Genomic DNA, 22,250 nt, shown 5'->3' on the forward strand with positions numbered 1-22,250 from the left:
TTTTTTTGGTACTAATAAACATATTTAAAAAACATATTTGAGAGCTTTTTTCACTGTGCCAGGTGCTATGGTACACAAGACGTATGGTTCTGATCTAAAAGGAACATATCTTAGAGCTATGGAGATAAATACACATGTACATAGATAACTATTATTTACAGTGTGATAGGATAAGGGCCAAAAGCAAAGCAGAAATGTATGGCTCTGAGAACATGAGAATAGGCCAATTTTACCTGCGTGTTTTAGGGAATCTTCAGGGAAGAGAGGCTTTTGAATTGGGCCTTGAAACCTGAGGAAAGCTTCAACTGGTGAAGCTGGAAGAAGTATATTATGGAAAAAAGGAACAAAACAAGCAAACATACAGAGAGGAAAGGACCTGTTCTTCTCATACTCTTCTACAGGCATTAGGAAGCCAAGAGAGGATTTTGAGCAGGAGATTGACATAATTTGATCAGTGTTCCAACCATTTGGAGGCTGGACTACACGGGAGAGAATGGGGTAAGAGAACCCATTTTGGAGGCAATTGTAGTGATCCAGGAGAGAAGAGTGAGAGAAGGACAGGTTTGCCAGCACTGGTGAAAGCGTTAGCCTTGGCAAGGTCAAATACATGGCTCTGTCTATGATTCGGTGTAACAAGCAGAAGATGGATGAAGGTAAAGACAGATGAATCTATAAGGCAGAGCTTGTTAAGTGAGCCCCATTTCCTTAGAGAGGTAAAAGGCTGTTTGTGGAGATTAAGAAGATTGGTTTGAAAGTTGAGGAAACTATTAAAAGTTTGGAATTGCAATTTTAGAGAATGAGCTAGAGATATCTTTAGAGTTGAGTAAAAAATTGATCAAGAAACAGTGAGGAGGAAGGTAGTACCAGGTGTGAGTTAGGTAAATAACATCTCAGACACTGTAGATGAGAGCGTAAAGTGCTAAAATATCTTTGGAGGCCAATTTGGTACTTACCTATTGAAATTTAATCAGTGTATTTACTTGGATGCAGAAGTTCCTCTTCTGTGAATTTGTCATATAGAAATAATTCTACATACGTGCAGAAATTAATGTGTGAGGTTGTTCATTGAAGAACTGTTTAAAACAGACACCAAATTAGAAATAACATAAATGTCTATTCAATAGGCAATTGGCTGAAAAAATTACAGTACATCCCCACAATGGGATCCTATTCAGATGGATGACTGTCTTAGATGGTGGCACAGATAGGTATTGATGTGGAGAGATAGCAACAATATTTTGTAAAATAAAAAGATTAAACTACAGAATAACATGTACGGCATGTCCTTTTTTTGGAAAAAAATCACCTAAGAAAACTATGTGTGCTTATATATACATATTTATAATTTTAAAGATTTGTATATATGTAGGATATATCTGAAAGGATGCATATTGGGTGTAACGATTTTCTTCTGGGAGAGAGTACCTTTGCTTCTTCCATCAAAACCTCTGTGTGTGAATACATATGTGTGTGTTTGTATGTGTATTTGCACATGCATGCATATATGTATGTGTCTCCAAAAATAGTACAGAAGTATACACACTGATCTTCACATTTTATTGTATTCCTCCATTTTTTGTTGACTTTTTAATTTTACAAAAAGTAAATATTAATTTTTCAATTTAAAATAATAATTACAGTCTAAAATATTTCTGGACAATGAGGTCCCCATAGAGGTTGGGAAGTCTGGGTTTGTATTAGAACCTATTGATACAATGACACATTTTTCCTCTAGCTGTGCTTGGCAACCTAGGAGCTGGGGTGGAGAAACAATTGGAGGAATTTACCCAAAGTTGAGGTTGCATGAAGTAGATGCAACAGAAGGTCAAGTGAATTGATTAATCTAGACAGCTGATAAGGGCAAAGCTGAGGCTGCTGCCCATAACACCCAAGTTGGGCAGCCTGAAATCCCTTTAAGCTGTCACACAACAGGGAATTTCTGCACCACGTGCCTTAGTTTTGAACTTTGCTCTATCCCATCCTCTCTCATTTGGCTACCACCCTGGCTCTTCATCTCCTCTTTTCATCCTCACTACCTTTCTAGAATATATTGGATGTAAGTAACAGAAAATTCTCACTCAACTAGCTAAAGTAAAAAGAAATTTAGCACCTCATATGAAAGGAAATGTATACTTACATAAGAAGAAATGTATTATCTCACATAACTGGAAGTCTCAAGGTAGGGAGGCTCCAGGGCTCGTTGATTTAGCATCTTTGTCATCACTAGTCCAAGTTCTTAACATCTCCTTGTCCTGAGTCCTCAGTGTTGACATTATCCTCAGGCTGAGAAAAATGAGAGGAAAGAGACTATCTCCTCTTGCGGCCCTCTGTAAAGAGTAAGAAATCTTTTCAGTGTTGCCCAGACCTCCCCTCAAGAATCATTGGCCAAAATTAAGTCACATGCTTGTTTTTGAAGCAATCTCTGTCAAGGGGAACAGGATTATCCTGAGATCACTCATGTCTTCCCTTGGAGTTGGGCAGTGGTGCTCATTTCCCCTGAAGAACATGGCTACATGGGGACAGGGTGAACAAAATTGAACAAAATTGAAGTTCTACTATGAAAGAAGATGGGAGAAATGGTCTTGTGTAACATGGTAGTATTTACTACTCTTTCGTCTTCAAATTTGAAGCTTTGAATATTTGTCCTGAGAAAAAACAGTAGCCCCTGCCATCTGGGAGCTGGCCTGGTATCATCAGCCAAGCCTTGTTGTTGCTGTGAGCTGGCTGGGCACTCACAGCTGGGCCGTGGTGTTCTCTTGTTGAATATAATCTATTTCTCAGAACATCAACATCAGATGAGGATGCTCTATGGCCGCAATGGCTCAAAAAACCCCAAGATCATCCCATAATGATGTTTGAACACAGACAAAACATGAATGCTGTCCAAGCCACAAAAGTAACAGAACATGTCCCTTTCCCAGCTAATATGAATGACTACTGATTATTTATCAATCATGGCTTTAGCCTCTTTCTAGTCTTCCCTCCTCCTAGGTAAGATTCATTAAGACACTCATAGGATTACTCCTGCTCGCTAAAAGCATCCAATCCAGAGCAAAGCCCTGCCCCCTTAAACTCTCCTTAAAAGCACCTGACATAGGCCCCAATCCTAAGATAAGTCTTTTCTAACATCCTCTCACTGACATTCCCCATGGTGTGCGTTTTTCTCACTGCAATGAGTAATAAAGGCAGCTTGTTCAACTATAGGTGTGTTCCTGCTGATCTTTGCCTGGAATAAAGCCTCAGTTTCATTCTGGCTTTAGCTCCTTTTGGCCACAATTCTCACGTGGACCTCATCTGTGCTACCTTAGGATGTCTTTGAGAAACATCACCCTGAATTTTGGACCCTAGGTTTATCCCGAGACTCTGCTTGCTGTGGCCCCAGGTCAAATAGAGAGACAAGGGAAATCAGGATACATCTGCTACAATAGAGGAAGCATGAAGAGGATCAAGGGCAAAGGATTCTTGAATTAATCCACGTAATCACTTAGCGCCTATCACATAGTAAAAGCTCTATAAAACTTATACTTAATCATGGTATTTGTTACTATTATTGCTGCTATAATGATAATGGCAAAATGCTGCTTTTGTTTTCTTTAAAGAGTGGAAGAAGTTAAAGGTAGATGGCCGTGGCTACAGATGGAGATTTTAGATGTAATAGGTGTCCCAGTTCCAGATGATGAGATGTAGAGTGTTTCTATGCTTGTGGATTGCTAAACTGGGGTTGAAGAATAGATCAACAAACTGTGTGAGCATCTAATCTTAGGTTCCCTCAGAAGCAGACCCTGAAAAAAACTTTAGTATAATAGCTTAGGTGGGAGATAATCCCAGGAAGCACTGATAAGGAAATGAGACAGAGAAGGAAGCCAATAAAGGGTGCATTAATAAACAAGTCACTGCTGTGGAGAAGTGGGGCTCAGGTCTGCTGGAGCCTTCTGGGGGACTGCTCAGAGCATGCCTCAGAGTTATTCCACCTGAGAGGAAGAAAAGCTCGAGTATCTGTCCATCGAATCCCATTCTTCCTCAGCTGAGGATTGCTCCCAGAGAGGCACTTACTCCCTGGCACATTGACACGTTGGCATGTTCCTGCAGCCAGAAAAGTCCCTCAGACAGAATCACATACTTAGTACTTGTGGTGAGGGTTGGTGGAATATGAGTAGATAGTGTCTACTACAGCATCTTGGTAACTGGATGAGTCATTACTAGTTTTTGAGGTAGTCCAAGATTACGGGAGAGAAAATTTGCTGCTTATCTTTTTACTGAGAAGCATTGATTTTAATTATATCCTTGAAGGTGAAGCTCTTTCTTTATTCATTAACTCATTCACATATTTATTGAGAGTCTCCTATGTTTCAGAGGCTGTGCTAGACACTATGGATAGAATGATGAATAAGACAGGGTCCACGACCTCATGAAACTTATAGTCTAGTAGATGTACTGGCAAGGAAATAGTTAATTGCATTACCGGGTGAAAGTTGCCATGATATGGTATTCAGAATGTTAGGGGAAACATATAGAAGTAAGATGGTCAAGAAGGGCTTTCTGGAGGAAGAAACATGTAAGACCTGAGAAATGATAGTTATCTAGGTGAAGAGAGGGAGGAAAGGAGAAAGTATTACAGGCAGAAAGAACAAAACATGCAAAGTTGGTGTGGGGTGGTGGTGGAGAGGCAAGTACTGCCCAGGAGCATGGCACATAGTTGAAACATGGCTAGAGTACAGAAAGGTGTGTAATAGGGGGATGAGGTGGGCTGAGAGCTAAACTCCTGGACACATAAGAAGGTGCCAGATTAGGAAGGATGTTTAACCCATATGAAGAGTTTGGACTTTATGCTGAGAGTGATGAGAAGTCATTGAAGAGTTTTAACTGGGGGAGCACCATGGCTAGATCTGAATTTTAGAAAAATCGCTTTTGTTGATGTTGGAAAATGGGTTGGAGAAGAAAAAAATTAGAAACAGGGAGGCTGGTATGGAGTCTGTTGAAAGAACACAAAGGTAACAGTGAAGTAGACGGATTGAAGTAGATGGAATAAAGAAATGGCAATGATATCGGCAATAGAGTAGCTGAATTGATGGCTAGTAAAGGAGGGAAATAGTAAAGAACTGATAGGGTCAAACTAAAAGAGTTGCGAATAATGATGAAGAACAAGTGTAGTGACAGTAACTGAAGATGAGAATAGAAAGGATAAGATATTCTTATCAGAGTTTGATTTTAGGATGAGAAAGAGAGGGAGAAATTGAGAGATGGAGATAGATAGAGATATAAGAGAGAGAGAGCAAGTGAGCTAGCAGTTTCTGGTGGTGACAATGTCTAGGATGTGGCCATGGCAGTCGATTGATATGATTAGTGGGGAGAAGGTACTTGGACAGAAAAACATATGGGGAATATTGGGAACTGGGGATATTGGATATGTGATGGGGACACTCCTGTACTCTGAAGTGACGCAGGACAGAGGCAAGATTGAGAAAGGTGGCCCATAATTTCTGCCATTTTTTGTAACAAGGTGGAGAAATAGAGATATGGGAAAAGCAGGAGGAGTAAGGCAACTCCTCACTGCGCTTGGGGCGAAGGAGAACTAGCCTCTGATGAAGAGGGTTCCAGCAATATATGTGTCCTCTGGGGCAGGCTCTGAGCAGAGAAGAAGGTGGAGGATCAAGGGTAATTTGTTTACTATGAAGGGAGGGTTCTAGAAGGCATAGGGGGGAGAGTTTGCAAGGGAGGGGAGCAGTGGGTGGTCATACCAGGGAAAAGAATGCCCAGAACAGTAGAGGAAGAAAATGCTGAGTTCAGATGAGCAAAAGGGCTTCTGTTTCGGGTGGTGCCCTTGGATAACAGGAATGTGAGGCAGGCTCAGCTATCCTCTGGGTGCAGGGTGGGGCAAGGACATTGCACTTGTCCCCAGGAGCCAGTCAAGCCTGCATAGATTCTTTTTTGGAGGAAGGTCTGCTCCCGGCAAGCAGCCTGTTGCCTTGTGCTCTGTACATTAATGAAGTCACTAATTCATTCAACATTTAGAGAATGTTGGCTATGTGCAAAACTAGGTTAGGAACTGCCATTTTATCAACAAAAAATGGGTGACCTGCTTTAAAGAAAGCAAGCACTAACATATGCAAATGAAATTCAACATTGCATTAGCACAGAATTCTTTATTTGGGGAATTAATTCATGATAGAGATTCCTTCCCAAAACCATGTTTAGGATGACTCTTTTAAACGTACCTATTGTGAAGCACTGCCTTTACACAAACTAGGCTCTAACAGGGCCCCTCTTTTCTTCACAATCCTGTAATGGGCACATATTAAAACATAGCTGGCGAAGGAGCATTGCATGGCAGTTTAGAGCACAGATTGGAGCCAGGTAGGGTTTGAATCTGGCCCCACCACTCATCAGCTGTTGGCCTTGGGCAGGTTACTTTGTCTGTCTATGCCTCAGCTTCTGCATCTATAAAATGGAGATAATAACATTACCTACTTCACAGAATTATTATGAGGTTAGATTAGTTTAAAATTATTTGTGAAGTGTTCAAATTATTTGTAAATAATTAGTTAAAATTATTTGTAAAATGCCTAGAGCAGTAAGTGCTAAATATGTCTTAAACAAAATTGGGGCATATAGAAAATTTGCAAGCAAGAGCAGCCAACTCACTGTTACTTAAATTTAAAAAGAAGGTTTTAACATTCATTTATTTGTCAACTGTTTGCCAGTTTCTTGGGTACATAGTGGAAAATATAACAGGCATAGAACCTGACCACAGTGGGTGGGGGACGGTGGGCCATGGCAATGGCCATTCTTTTCTTTTTACAGTAGAAAGTCCCTCCGCCCCTATTGCTATTTGAGAGCAAGAGCAGGCATTGTGCTCTGTGGAGGCTGAACAGCAAGATTCTCATTTCAGGGGTGATGTGAGGACACCAGACAGATATGAGCGTGTGCATCATCAGGAGTATTCCCTGGGGCCTGCTGTGTCTCCACTCACTGACACTGATGTACAGTGACTGCCCTCTGTTCTCCTCTCTAATCAGTAGTAACTGTCTTGGCCTGAGTGTTTTGGGGTCTGTGAAGGCCTTGACATCAGCTCCTCTCCACAAAAAATCCAACTATCACAAGGAAAAACAAAAGAAAAAGCAGCTCAACAATAAAAAGATAAATAATGATTTAAAATTGGGCAAAGAATTTGAATAGATGTTTCTCTAAAGAAAATAAACAAATGGCCAATAAACACTAGACAAGATGCTCAACATTATTGGTCATCAAGGAAAGGCAAATTAAAGCCACAAAGAGATACTACCTCATACCTACTAGAATGACTATAATCAAGAAGACAGACAATAACAAGTGCTGGTGAGGACGTGGAGAAATTGGTATCCTCAGACACTGCTGGTGAAAATATAAAATGGCACAGCCACTTTGGAAAACAGTTTGACATTTCCTAAAAATTTTAAACATATAATTAACCATGTGACTCAGCAATTCCACTCCTAGGTATATTTCCAAGAGAAAGGAAACATGTCCACACAAAAACTTGTGCAAAAATGTTCATAGCAGCATTATTTATAATAGTCAAAAAGTGGAAACAACCCAAATGTCCATCAACTGGTGAATGGATAAACAGATTGTGGTATATCTGTGCAATGGAATATTATTTGGCAATAAAAAGGAATGAAGTACAGATACATGCTGCACTGTGGATGACTTGAAAACATTATGCTAAAGTGAAAGAAGCCAGACACAAAAGACCCTATATTGTGTGATTCCATTTATATAAAATGTTCAGAATAAGCAAATCCAAAGAGAGAAAGAAAGTAGATTGGAGGTTGCCTGGGACTGAGGGAAGAGTTGGGAAGAAATGGGGAAATACTGCTAATGGGTATGGGGTTTCTTTTTGAGGCGATGAAAAAAAATGATTGTGGTGATATTTGCACAACTCTACAAATACATGTTTTTAAAGGATGAGTTTTATAGTAAATTATATCATTATGTCTCAAAAACTCAATAATAAAAAAGGGAAACATTACATCTAGTTGGAGCCATATCAAGCTACCATCCATAAAGATTAGAAATCAAAGCTCTCACCATTTTCTTTCCTTATTCTTCTTATCTGGGGAATATTAGAGACTGGAATAAATCTAGAAAAATCCCTCACTCCGTTCTCCTCTTCCAGGCAGAGAGGTAAAACATTCAGGGATATGGATTTCAAAATGTAGCCGTCCAAGTTTTAATATCCCCACATGATTAGATTATGAAATTCCCCCAAAGCAGTGGAACATGAGAACAGGGAAATAAGGGTATGGGGTGCACTTAAGGTAGGGAATTCCTCATGGGATGCTTCATAGGTTGCTGCTACTGGGGAATTTCACTGCAGAAAAGTTATCCTGTTGCTAGGCAACACTGCAGCTTGAATTGAATTGATGGTGATCAGAATACGTCACGTAAACTCACGATTCATGTTCCTGTCTCTAGTAAGAAGAGTGCAGATAAAAAGCATTCTTTAAACTAAAAAAGGATATAATCATAGCATTAAAGAAAATAAAAAACAAGACTCACTTATATACACCTTATTTAAACAGAGCTATTAAATTTCTGTATATTTTATTAGATTTCAATTCTTCACAAGCATACATTTCTCATGATTATAATTGTAATGCACATGCCATCTGACAATCTGCTTTTTCCTTTAATGTATTATAAGAAGGTCCCCATATAGTCTTCCTAATGATTATTTTAAATGACCACATAGCATTCCTTTTGGTTCATGTCTCATAGTTTGTTAAACCTTTGCTTTTTCACTGGACATTTACCCTCTTTTTCATTTTCCCCCATTTGTAGAAAATTCCAGAGCACATAGCTTCTTTGAGAAGAACGTATAATACAGGAACTTGACGAGTTAAGTATTGCTCTTCAATGACTATATTTAATTAGCCTCCGTTTTTTTATGGCCATTTGGAAATCACTTCGGAAGCACATTTAATCCATACAATCAGTCATTTCTCCAGAGTGGGAACACTATCTCGATGCTTAGTTGAGTCTTAAAGCTGCCTGTGTGCCTGGCAAAGGACTCTGAGGGAAGCTTTACATTTTTGAGACTGTCAATTGCCTGGAATGTGGCTGGAGGAATTAACAAAATCATTTGGAAAGCATTCCACAGGAATGAAAGGGAATTCTCTTCACTGAAAGGAATGGTGCTTCCTCAACACATGAAATTAATGTGCAGAAAACCGGTCAAATGCAGATCCTAAGAATTTTTAAAAGATTAAAAAAAGGATTAAGAAAATAAAAGGAATTTTATTGTCTTCAGTTTCAAGATTGTCACAGTTGCTAATCAGAGGTCTCAAAAGGTTTGTTTAAGATTGAAGCTTTTCTTATAAATATTTTATGATCTAACTGCCTCATCTCCTTGCTGCATTTTAAAAAGGTACAGATTAGACATGTAATAAAATGCCAACTGTGTCACTAAGAATGTTTGATGGTTGGGGATTTCAAAGATATGACTTCAATTATGGCCATTATCAAAGCTTTCAAAAATAAATATTTGAAAACCATGTAGAAAAAACTGAAATAGTTTTCCCCAAGTTAAAACAAAAATGGAAGTCCTCAATCAGAACGTGCATGTGTTATTTTTTGAAAAATCTACTTTAGATCAGAAAGGTAATATAGTTCTGTTGTCAGAAAAAACCAAGCTCTTATCCCTTTGGCCTTTGCTTTTCAAAACTGAAATGTTGCAAATTGATTTTGAGATGGGAAGCCCTGCTAATGTTAGTCAAATGCTTACCTTGGAAATTTTTGCCATTTCAAATAGAAAAGCCTCTATAGGCTTCCTTCTGATTCAGCAGCAGCCTGCTTAGCATTACGAAAGGGCAAGCCAGACTCGGGAGTCAGGTAATTATGGCTGAGCTCTCGGATATTCTCTTTGGGAGATAGCAAGGTCGGGTCTTCCATATTACAAGATACCAGGAGGAGCTTGCTGGCTGGCTGCATCCTACATTCTGAAAGCGGTTCATCTTGGAACACTTTCGAAGCATCAAGTAAAGGTACAACCCTTGCCAAATGGAGTGCTTTAAAAAGAAGCTGACTGGGAATATGGCTCTCAGCAAAGGATCTGCAGAGATCTTTGAGCAGGAGGCCATCTTAATCATTTATGATCACGAAGATACTCTCGAACTCAGAACAAACATTTGTTCCAAAGGAACTAAAGCATCTTGTGTATTGGGATGCAAATGTTCCCCCAAAATAATCAAATCAGAATTTTATAACTAGTTAGAATTAAGTATCTGGTACCTTCATTTTACTTTTTTTTAAAATTCAGGATTATTGAGGTATAATTCACCCTTTTTATGTGTACAATTCTGTATTTTGAAAAACACATATAGTCACATAACCACTTGCATGATCAAGATATAGAATATTTCCATCGCTCCATCATGCCCCTTTGTGGTCAGCCCCTACCTCTTCCTCTTGTCCCTGGCAAACACTGATCTGGTTTCTGTCTTGACAGTTTTGCTTTTTCCAGAATGACATATAAATGGAATCCTACAGGATGTAGGCTTTAGAGTCTGGCTTCTCTCACTTAGGATAATGCATTTGAGATCCACCCATGTTGTTGCACGTATCAGTAGTCTGTTCCTTTTAATTGCTTAACAGTATCTCATTGTATGGATGTACCACAGTTTGTTTATCCACTTACCAGTTGATGGACATTTGAGTTATTTCCCCCATTCTGCTTCAATATTATTTTCCTTTTGCATGATGGTGTACAGCTTACAAAGCTCTTTAACCTTCATTTATATCCTCTTATGAAAATAGTATTTCAATTTTCTGATAATAATTAGAGCCACGGAGAGCTTAAATGGCTTTACCAGCTAGAGGTAACAACTTCAAATTTCTCTCTCCCATGCTGTCTTTCCACTATACAATGACAGTTCTCTGGTCTGAGATGAATACTATTGCTTGGAGACCTTTATACACTGGGATATAACAATGCACTATGTGTTTTACAGAGTCTTGGGAAAACAGGGACTCTAATTTTTCAGAGAAATGAAGATCTTGATGGCATAATGTGTTGTGGTAGGAAGAAAATCCATTTTGGAGTCAGTCTTGGGTACATATTCTAGCTCTGTCAGTGATTAGCTCTGTGACCTGGAGAAAGTTCCTTGACCTCTCTGAGCCTCGGTTTCTTTACGTGAACAATGCTTTCCATCATACTGGCCTCTAAACTTTGTCATAATGAAGTGAAGTTATGTGTACATGATGCATCTCACACAGTGGCTGGGACATACGAGGTATTTCTTACATGTTAGCTTCCTTCTCTCCCTGCCACACACACACACACACACACACCCCTTTCCATTAGTGTAAAGCAAAACGTGGCAGACTGTGGTGCAATAAGGGAAAAGAAGTGGAGGGGGATGAAGCCTATAGTTGGAGAGAGAAAGAAATGAGCCTGGAGTAGGGCTCTCAGTCTTTGTCTTCAAGCTGCAGTACTGACTTATGGGAAAGTCTTCTCCACCACAGACTGCCTCAGTCTCCTCTAGTGGCTGACCTGACCTGGGAGGAATTCCCCATGGCAGCCATCTCTGGCTCCTTCCTATTTTCTCTTACCCACAGTCTCTGTTCTGTGCAGGATGAGGCTCAAGGGTGATCTTGGATGAAATTGTGGAAAGACTGTTTACTGTGGCTCTTTTTCTATCCTTACAGTGCCTTCTCCTCCCAGCTCTGGGGGGAGCATTTAGGATTCCTTGATTCCCCAGAGTACTTCTCTTCCCCGAGTCTTATCCCTGGAGGCCTCTGGCTCTGTGCTCATGCTCCCTTTCCCTACCATCAAAACTGCCCATTTCAATCATCAGAAAAGACCTGCTAAGTAATTTACAGTAAGCTCTTGACTTCCTGTATATAACTTCCTGTGATAACTAATATCTGGTTTAAGTTACTATCCTTCTCAGGAATACTTGCATTTTACCAGTAGACACTTCTAAAGGAAAGGAATGCTAATGGTAGAATTTAAGGCAGTGTGTGGTAGTAGGAAGAGCCCTGGATCATCTATCAGGAGGCCTGGGCTGTAGTCTTCGCTTTTTGACTAACACAACCCATTCCCAAGAGCAACTCTATTTATTCGAGTACCTGAAGACTCCCGGGATGTGCCATTTTTATTCATGCTTACCCCTTTCCAGGCACTATGTTCTGCTTCTGTGTTCTGTGTGGGCAGCTTGACTCTAAGTGCCACAGTTACCACAGTTTTTGGCCTCTTTTCTGAGTAGCAGCCATGGTGGCCATGCTACAATGCCATTGGCCATGCAAGGAACCACTGGTCTTTCTGCTGTTAGTCATTGGCTGTGACTCCGAGTCCCAAGTCTCATCTCAACAGAGTCTGGGGCATTTCTACCCCCGACTCTGCCAAAGGAGCAAGGATTTGTACCACAAAAAATAGTGACAGTGAAAAAGAAAAAGAAAAATTAAAAGTTGACATACCAGAGGAACTTTGACTTTTTCAAATGGAGGATAAGAGGAATAAATTTTTTCACAAATGTGTGATGAAGTTTTAAGATTCATGTTAGAAAAATAGACTTTTGGAAAAAAGATCAGTGTACTCAGTACATTTTTCTGTATAATAAACCCTGTCCTTTTGAATAGGATGTAATCTAATACATTAGAAAAAAGTCCTGAGGCTTTTATTTTAAAGGCAGTGATATTGCTACAGGCAAAGTAATTATAACCATTAACTCCTCAAAACATCAGTGGAGGCTTTGGCATCAAAATCCCAGAGGAATCCCAAATTGCCTAACCAGTTTTAAAATTTTAAGAATTACATTCTTGGAGGAAAAAAAAAGTACTTAGGAGAGAAGGTAATCAGAAGTCTACATTATTTAATGCAAAAAAGTCACAATAATTCAAACTTCTTTTTAAAATTCATTCTGATGTTGCATTGGGGTTTTGTCTTTAGGGTATGTTTTATATAGTTTGCAAATAATTAACATAACCCCTGAACTTTAGGAGCAAACCACCATTTGGGCTATATGATGGAGAATACCACTTTTTATTAACAATCTTTTGCCACAAAGATTACCCCTTTAATAGAATAAACCAACTAGGGGCCAGCCTGGCGGTGTAGTGGTGAAGTTTGCGTGCTCTGCTTCAGCAGCCTGGGGTTCATAGGTTTGGATCCCAGGCATGGAGCTAGCACCACTCGTCAAACCACACTGTGGTGGCATCCCATATAAAATAGAGGAAGATGGGCACAGATGTTAGCTCAGCAACAATCTTCCTCAAGCAAAAAGAGGAAGATGGGCAACAGATGTTAGCTCAGGGCCAATCTTCCTCACAAAAAATAAATAAATAAATAAAGCAAATCTATTATGAACAAAAACTGAAGCTTTCTTTAATAGAAAATAACTATAACTTGATTCTTACTGTGATTAATTATACTTTTCTGTGATTTGTTGTCCTATATAAGTAATGATAAACTAAAATAAAGCAGTGATTAAAATTGGGTAAGGAAAAAATTCATTCATTCGCTTTATACTTATTAGGTATTTAACTAAATATGAAGGTGAATGTAAATCAGGGTGAATAACTCATTGGTTTACTTGGGACTTTGCTGGTTTTAGCACTGAAAGTTCCATATCTAGAACCTTCCTCTGTCCCAAGCAAACTGAGATGATTGGTCACCCTAAATAAAGTGAAAATATCTTGTAAAATCCCACTCTCAAGAAATCTAGTCTACTAGGAGAGATGAGATATGTGCAATGAAAAATTTAATAAAGTAATAAATAACAGTACTGATAACAACATACTGTCAAAATTAGTACAAATTAGAATTATACAAAATAAGTTATACAGTTTTTAAAAATATTGAATCTGGTGGAGGCAATTCAAGAATTGAGCACCTATGGCGTAGTAAGTTAGTTACTATCTTACCTAGGAAAATTGTATCTTCCCTAGAAAACGACTTCAGAGAGATGTAGTAATTTGCACCAGGTTACTGGGTCAGTAAAGGGCTGGGCTGGAATTTGAACTCAGGTCTTTTGGATTTTGAAATTCACAGGCTTCTCACTGCCCCAGAAGAACTCGATGATCACAATCTTGGCTCTTTTTTTAACATGTGAAGCAGCTGAGGCCTGGACTAGTGGCCTGCACAGAACCCCAGAGCATTGCAGTGACAGAACTCGGATAAAAATCCACGTTTCTTAGCTTATAGTCCAGGGCTGATGACACCAGGGAATGACAGATCATATGGTCTGGAGTAGGCAGTGAAGGCTCAAGTAAAAGAATAATATTTGGGCTGTGTCCCCTTGTTTTTCTTTCCCCCTAAGCCTCTTAGTTGGCATCCTCATCCATCTGGTGCACAGCACCTTTGGAGGGCTAGGTCTGGCCATCTGCCAGACTGGTCTCAGGGTACAACAGTTGTGACCTCTCTGGTTCTAACCCATCATCCTGTCTAGGGGTCTACTCCTGCCTTTAGGCTAGTGTTTGCCTAACGTGAAATCTGTGACATCCTGAAACAGCATCACCTGGGATGTATATCAAAAAGGTTGATTCTCGGAGCCCTACCCTAGACAGTTGAAAGTAGGTCAGGAATATGCATTCTAATTATTTTTCACTATGAAGTTCAAGATACTCTGCTCTAAGGCCAAGCACCCTTTCTTTATCAGTGTTCTAAACTCTGGAGAACATAGGTGCTTTATTGAAGCCCTCAATCTTACCCTGACTCAACTGCTGGGATCCTGCCACCCATGAACATGTTCATTTATCATGCATTCATTCATTCATTCAGCCATTCAACAAATATTTGTTTGATGTCTCCTATGAACAAGTTACTCTGTTCCCCAGATATCCGCATTAGTCCCTTAGTTAAGGCTTTAATCATTGCTCGCTGCCTGGATTCCTTCATGCAGTGCTTCTGGTTTCCTGTTCCTAAATCCTAAACTAAATCCTAAATGCCTGAATGGCCTTTTTGGACATTGCTTTGATTATCTGGCTCCCTGTAGGGTCAGCTCCTACAGTCCTTGAAGTCCTGGTCATGTCAAAATGAGTCAGTGTGCTTCAGATCCCTTCTTGTGCCCTCTCCTCAATGTAAAGGACGTAAATTTTTGTAAGTGATGTAAATCTTATCAAGAATAAACAAGGTATTATAGCAGAACAGGAAGAGAGAGAGAATACCTTTCCTTAGAGGCAGAGAACAGTCCAACAAATTAAGTGAAAGAAACAGGATGACTTAATTTTGATAAAGGGTGTAATCCACAATAAATATATAATAGTCATGAACCTTTGTGCAATGAATAAGATAGTGGCAACGTATAAAAATCAAAAGCTGTTGTAAATATCAAGATAATTTGACAGGAACACAATCAATTGATGCTTTATTATCAATATATGACAAAGTAGTCAAAAATATAAGGATATAAAATTTTAATAATATAGTTAAGCAAAAGGAGTTAGTAAAGAGTTTTCAACTTTGTACCCTACAAAGATAACAGATATCATCTTTTCTTCTTTCTATCAAATATCCATGGAGCATTTACAAAAACTGACTAAATGCTTGTCTTCAAAATAAATTTCTACAAAAATTCCACAAAGTAGAAATCGCATAGGTGACATTCTCTGAGCATGATCCCATAAAAATAAAAAATTAATAAATGTATAAAGGAAAAACAAGACCAAGAAAGATTAATAACCTCTCCTAAATAGTTTTGGATCAAAGGTAACCTCAAAATAAAGTTACAGTTTATTAGAAAATAATTAAAATTTAATACATGTTAAAATTTATGAAATTCTTAATACTACTATATTCAGAGATATAAAGTAAGCACACTAACAACAACAAACCATAAAATAAAACAAAAATATTGAACAACAACTCAAAAAAACCAGACAAATCCTCGGTAAGTATAAATGACAAAAAAATGACACAAAATAAGAATGAAGAAAATTAGAAATAAGAAATAGAAGAGCAGGTGTGAAATACATTATTGTTGAATGAATAAGTATATAAAAATTAAAATTTTCAAAGTGTATACAGTCAATAGTACGTAAATAAATTCGTAAACATTGATGAATTGATGACATTACTAGTATCAGGACCCATTCCCCCAGTAGCTGGGTCTTAGAGCACCAGGGAAGTTTGCAAACAGAAGCATTTGTCTTGAATAAACTTGGAAGACTTTGCAGGTCACATAATAGCCACTGGAGTCAATTACTGCCAGGTCTAAAACTGCCCCAGAGAGTGAACGTTTTAGGAACATTTTATTCATTGGCTAAAATTACATCATCTCCACTCTTCTCCCAGTCCTGCCCTATCCCATCACCTCAACAATTCTCCTAATGAAAGTGGCTGTAGGAGAATAAAGGTAGATGTTTACCTGCTCTAAGGGCTTCATCTTCACTATCATGCAGTGCCAGGTCAGGAAAACGGAAACCACTCCAAGTATGAGAACAGAGAGGGATTTATACAGGGAATCCAGTTACAAAAGTGTTGGAAGGACTGGAGAGCGAAAAAGGGGAAAGTGGAATAGCACAGGAGCCCATGTTCTTCTGCAACTACACTCCTGTGTCCCACACTGCCATGTAGCCACCTCAGGAGACCCTTGTCATTTGCTGGCTGTCACCTCTCCATGAGCCTCCACTCTCCTGCTGCTACCACTATCACTGCTGGAAGCCCCAGAACTACTTCACAAGCCTTCAATTATCCAGAGTCACATGCGGTCATGTGTGGCTCTCACTCCCATTGTGGGAACTAAACACGCTACTGCAGGAGCCCATATTTGGCTTCGTGCTGCTGCTGCTGCTTGAAGCTCCACTAGCAGCAGAATGGTTTCTACCTTCTTCCCATTTTCTAATCCGGTACAAGTGTCTTCTTTTGGCAGAATCTAAGCAGAACCCAAACGGCAAGGACGTTTATAGTTAACTTCCCCTTTCCATTTTGTATTTCATCTTTTTTCAATCTCTCTCATAAATCTTAGCATAGGTTTATCTTACTAATCTTTTTAAAGGATCGGTCTTTATTTTTTTTAATCAATATTCCTCTTTCCTCTTTTTCATTGATTTTTGAGCTTACCTTCATAATGCATTTTCTAATTTTTTAAATTGAATTCTTATTTCATTTGTTTCTAATTTCCTTGTTTGTATATTTACTATAACCATAAACTACAGCTATAATTCACTTTAGCTATATACCACATATTTTGGTCTATAGTGATTTTAATGCTGTCAGATCTTAGTAGTTCCTGATTTCTCTGTGATTTCTTAACTCGGATGTTACTTAATATTCTTTTTAAGTTTTAAACATATGGGATCTGTTAAACTATCTTTTTGTCATGATGACTAATTTTCTAGTGTTGTGATTAGAGAAAGCAGACTGTAAGATGCTGATTCTTTGGAATTTATTAAGACTTCCTTTTGGCCTAGAACATGGTCAACTTTTGTTCCATGTGTGACCAAAAAGAATGTGTATTTTCTGCTTACTTCATGTAAAGTTAAGTATGTACTGTACAAGCACCAAAGTTCAGCTTCTGCCATAATCCACTATTCAATTTCAGCTTTAGCCGCAGCCTTTGGAAATCCCAAAGTAGAATGCCAATTTAAACATGATTTCTATCAACCTTGAGTTTTGAGATAAATGATCTCTTATCACACAGACTGCCATCATATCTAATCAGCACAACAACATCTGTAATATAAATTTGGCACATCATTTGGACTTAGTTTTAATTTATTACCATTAAAATACAGGTCAGATACTGGCGTGAACTTGGAGGAAAAAAAACTCCTTATGTACTTTACATATTGAAATTCTAACAGTTGTTTGGGATATAATTGTATATTTATTATTGCAAATGTCAATACTGTGATAATAATTGATGATTGTGAAAGCTGTTAATTTTTTGCACAAAAAACAATTATTAAGACTTTTCAAATAGTTGAATAAATAGGCAAATATATTGGGAATTAATAGAAATATTATATAAGTAAGTCTATTAGCAAGATAACTTTAAGATGACCATTATATTCTTTTTGAGTTAAACTGTTTATAAAAATTTAAATAAAAATACAAGGCAGAATAATGGAGTTGAAAATAGGATAATTCTTTGTCTCATTCAGTTGTTATTAGAGAGGAAGGAAAGCTTAAGACCTTGGGAGTGACATCACCAGCGACAATGCTCTATACAGGATGAGCTAGCCAAAAATCATCTTTCTTCCTCACAAAAATCGATTGTAACTAAGTGTACTGGGTTGAATAATGTCCCCCAAAATATTCATGTCTAACCAGAACCTCAGAATGTGACTTTCTTTGGAAATATGGTCTTTTGCAGATGGAGTAAGTTAAGATGAGGTCATACTGGATTAGAATGGCCCCTAAAGCCAATGACTGGTGTTCTCATAAGAAGGCCATGTGAAGAAATACAGACACGGGCAGAGGGAAGATGGCATGTGGAGACAGAGGCAAAGAATGGAGTGATGCAGCTACAAGCCAAGGAACACCAAGGATTGCTGGCAAACCACCAGAAGCTAGGAGAGAGGTGAGAAAGGATTCTGCCCTAGAGCTTCAGAGAGAGCATAGCCTCGCTGACACCTTGGTTTCAGACTTCTGGCTTTCAGAACTGTAAGAGAACAAATTTCTATTGTTTTAAGCAACCCACTTTGTGGTACTTTTTTACACTTGTCCTCGGAAACTAATACATCAAGTATCTATTTCATCTCACAGATGTACAAAGTAGCGACTAAAGGAGAAATCCAGTAACTAAGTTAAGAAATTATTATTTCTGCCCCCAAATTTCAGACATTTAATATTAGACTATGACTTTTTATGATTAAACTGGAATACTAATTATATTTTATTTGAAACATTTAAGATTTCCTTTTGTGTTCCAGAAGTTCTCTCTATGTTGACTGATTTTAAGTTTTGCCCAAATATTGGTTTAAATACTTAGCCATTCAGTCCAATCTATTGCAACTGTGGAAGCTGAAATAATCTGAAAGTGTGAGCCCCAGTGCTCTTAGGCATTGAGAGTAACCCCTCGGTGGAAAAACACTGCAGAAAGGGAATGAAGGCCAATTAGCAAAGTCACTGAATGCACCATGCCTCCATACGGTTGGAAAGGTGATAGGAAGACATTGAGGCAGTTTTGATCAGAAATTTGATCCTTGAGGCTGCTGGGAAGTTCATTACTTTCATTATTTGCATTTATCTGTAGTAAGTAGACATCAGCTCAGATAGTCTTCATAAATCCTTCTGATATAAGTGGATGTTAGGAAAGAAGAGTGGGCATAAAACAGGCCATTGCTTTAGTTTCTAAGCATGCATGGGTTGGGTTCACAGGGCTGCTGCTTCTGGGCTAAAGCAATTATCAGAGGGAGCAGCAGGAGGAAGCTCACATCATGACACCCACAGTTTGTTGCCTTCCCTCAGAAATAACAATGTTCATAGAGATTCTCTAACTTTCTCAGTTCACACCACACTTAGAGTCTCAGTAATTTTTTCATAAAGCACGTAGGCCAAAAACGTACGTAACAGTTCCATTTACTAAGTAGTCAGGTCCAAATAACTTAATAAGCATTTATATTCTAACAACATAGTGCCTGTTGGGCATTGAATAGCTTCTCAACCTTTGAAGTCACATTGGATACTGCAACCGTCATTTCTTATTTCATGTTGATTTTCATGCAGTACTTGCTTTTTTTCATAGCAACTGCTGAAAACCCAGCTTAGCAAAACATGATGTCATCAAAAGGAATGCAGTGATCTAATGATGAAACTGAGCTATCTCAAGCTAGTAGTTCACCTGGTGTCCAACAGATGTTACAGAGATTCCGTTGAGAATGTAAAATATCCCATGGCACTGGTATAAATTTGCTGTGGTGCCCTGGTGCACCGTGGCACACAGTTGAGAACCCCTAGGATGTACACAAGGAAATACTTATGACATCAATTGGGCCAAGGTCATGATTCAGTCCTGATGTGGTCCAGACCTGTCCTCTGCCTTAAAGACTATCCCTTCATCCCTAATCAGTAAATACACACTGTGGGGTGATCCCAAGAGAGTGTGTGGTGTGTTTGTGCAATTCATCAATGCCTGCCTGATGGTAAGCTCTCAAAAGATCGTGGCTTTCATTATCATCATCAGTCTTTGCTAATACAAGCACAGAAGCACACAAACTCCTAATGCCCTGATTGTATATGCCCTTATCAGGTACAGAGGGCCTTTTTGTTTGTTTCTTTCTTTCCTGATGGTTAAGAAAAATGGTTCACTGGTAATTGGGGAATGTAGAGAATATGATTGAGATGGATTGTCTGAAGGTGAAAACATGACCAGGTTCATCTCCACTTGATGATGCACATGTGAGCAGGCATCACTGGCCCCTTTTCACCATCCTTCTCTCCTGATTTCCCAGCTCTGCCAAAAGCAGTTATACAGATAAAGAGTCATGTGCAGACCTATAGAGAAGAATGGCAGGAGGCAGAGAAGGTGGGAATCAGGGGAGGTGGGGACAGGAAGTCAATGGCAAAAAAAGAGAAAATATCAAACAGAACACAGATGAAGTTGCAATGCCAAGACACCGAGAGAGGGCTTTGGGGATAAAGATTTTTGGGAGTAGAGAGAAATAAATGAGGATGTTTTATATATATATATATATATATATATCCTCATATATAAATAATTATTTATATGGAGATACAATTATTATCTAATAATTAAATGGTTCTATAATAACATATAATTATATAAAAATTATTTATACGAGGATATAAATTAATCTATGTATGTATAATTTTCCACCTAGAACTACTATACTCTACCCCATTGGGCTGGGAATTGGTGAGACTTCAGTTCTTATCTGAACTCTATCGATAGCTAGTTATGTGACCTTAAATAACATACTTACATTCTAAGAATATGGTTTAATTGGTAGACAATTTCTAGAGTTCCTCAATAGGATTCTTTAAGAAATCTTGTCAATCATTCTTTTATTAAAAAATACTGATGGAATTATTCCTGTGTACTCAGATTGTGGTTGATTTCAGGGATGTAATAGTGACTATACTGGTGAGGAAAAAGAGAGGTCCTTGCCTTGGAGGAGACTAGGGTGAAGGCATTCTTATCTTTTTCTTCCGGGACGCTGTCTTGGTCTTTGGAGAAGAGATTAGGCCCGATGGATGAGAAATGTCAGCAACATCTAGCAAGGTGGTGAATGACCCTCAGAACCCTTCTAGGGGCTGACCCCGATCTACTTCTGAGAGTGAAGACTTGTCTAAAGTGGTGATTTTGGGGACTCGCTAGACCTGTATGTCTTTAGATAACATTGATTTGGTAATGAGATTCAGAATGTTGGATGATAAAATTCATTTGAAAGATGGTAGCAAGAAAGGCAGTTCTAGCTGCTCTCCAAAATCCGTCTTCTCTTTCTCTTCCTAGGCATGCAAATAGACTACATTTTCCAGCCTCCTTTGCAGATAGAAGTAGTTACGTGGCAAACTTCTAGTCAATGGAATGTGAGTAGAATGACCTATGAACAATTCACACTCCTCCATGATCTTTCTCCTTCTTGAGGCATGGTAGAGATAACCACAGAAACATTGAGAGCCACACACTAAAGATGGCAGAGCCATAGGATAGAAAGGCCTTGGTGCCTGAATCATGCCTTGGAGAACGTATTATTCAGGAGGAGAGAGAGAGAGAGGCAGAGAGAGAGAGACAGAGAGTGAGAGACAGAGAGAGAGAGAAAAGGATAGATTTTAAGGAATTTGCACATGTAATTGTGGGAGCTGGCAAGTCCAAAATCTGCAGTGTAGGTGGGTAGGCTGGAGACCCAGGAATTGATGATGCAGCTCAAATCCAAAGACAGTCTGCTGGCAGAAATACCTCTTCCTCTGGGACATTAGTCTTTTTCTCTTAAGGCTTTCAACTGATTGAATAAGGCCCACCCACATTATGGAGGATAATCTGCTTTACTGATTTAAATGTTAACCTTATCTAAGCCAAATTGACATAAAATTAACCTTCACAGAGGGCAATCACCTGTTTATTAGGGATAACTCCTTTAAAACATAGGTTTTTGAGAAATAACTTCTATAGCATTTGAGCCATTATATTTATTCTTGTTACCAGCATCTAACATTACCTTAATTAATAGACTTTTTAAAATCCACCAATTACTTTTTGCAATTTCAATTTATTTATTTGCAAACACTTTCATATTTGTACTGACTTCCTGATGTGGAGGGCTAGGAAAGGGGCAATTTTATAAATCTAATAAATAACAATGATGAT

At 38.6% G+C, this 22,250-nt stretch overlaps 1 long non-coding RNA gene across 1 annotated transcript in view; it reads right to left on the reverse strand.

Annotated features, from left to right (window-relative positions):
* Window positions 1–953: 953 nt before the first annotated feature.
* The window catches only part of LOC139080900 (uncharacterized), a 283,558-nt gene continuing 262,261 nt past the window's right edge, over window positions 954–22,250 (reverse strand). Inside the window, exons 5-6 of the long non-coding RNA XR_011535709.1 lie at window positions 2,138–2,327; window positions 954–1,073 (exon numbers count right to left, since the gene is read on the reverse strand). This is a non-coding gene — a long non-coding RNA (uncharacterized lncRNA). The remainder of the gene's footprint in view (window positions 1,074–2,137; window positions 2,328–22,250) is intronic.

This window comes from Equus przewalskii, chromosome X (assembly GCF_037783145.1).
Source record: "Equus przewalskii isolate Varuska chromosome X, EquPr2, whole genome shotgun sequence".
Taxonomy (NCBI): Eukaryota; Metazoa; Chordata; class Mammalia; order Perissodactyla; family Equidae; genus Equus; species Equus przewalskii.